The sequence below is a fragment of the Belonocnema kinseyi genome, chromosome 8, assembly GCF_010883055.1.
Source record: "Belonocnema kinseyi isolate 2016_QV_RU_SX_M_011 chromosome 8, B_treatae_v1, whole genome shotgun sequence".
Classification (NCBI taxonomy): Eukaryota; Metazoa; Arthropoda; class Insecta; order Hymenoptera; family Cynipidae; genus Belonocnema; species Belonocnema kinseyi.
In genome coordinates, this window is record NC_046664.1 from 4,918,450 (window position 1) to 4,919,289 (window position 840).

Genomic DNA, 840 nt, shown 5'->3' on the forward strand with positions numbered 1-840 from the left:
GAAAAGGCATTAAAAAATGTTAGTTTTTCCACTTTTGCCTCATATTCTTCAAATTTTGCACTAACTTTCATTTCCCTTAGATTATAATAAAATTGGGGATATGCATCAAAAGAAGTACAGATACATATACGTGCACTAACACATGCACATACGATCTAGTTTACAGACCAATTGTACGCGGCGCTAGCTCTCGGTAACCATCTCCGTTTCATTTCCATTGCGTTGACCGCCCCTGACTCTCGTTCTGCACTACCCACGCACTACCTCGCAGTCGTCGAATTTAAAAAGAAAATAAGCGTTACTAACCTTGATTATTGTTACGTCTTCAATTTATTAAATTACCGAAATGGCGGAAGAGACCAAAAAGATCTTGAGAGAGTTGTTCTTCGAAGGGGTAAGCTAAGTGCTGTGCCACCAACAATTTTCTTCCCTTCGCCGAATGATTTCTTTTGTTGCGAGAGGAGAGAAGCAAGAAGTTTGACTTCTTGGTTCTCACGCCTCCTTGAATGGATGGAATTCCCGAGTGAAATTTCCTCCTCTTCGTAGTCGTTTCGACTTTAACTTCGTTCTTTTTTTATGCCGGATCGTAACTCAGAACATTGTCGTGACGTATTTCGTGGTCGGTGTTAGTATGTAGATGTTGATGGATGAGAACCGACCACGATTAATTATTGGTGGTAAGATTGGGGTTTGCAAACTATTCGTAGGTTTCACATCCGTCGCAATTACGTTAAGGTTACACATGTGAACATTCGGTATGTGCGATTCCCGATAAATTTGTATTAAACGCACCTTTTGGTTATCGACATTGCTTTCATTCGGAATGTCAAATTTAGCCTT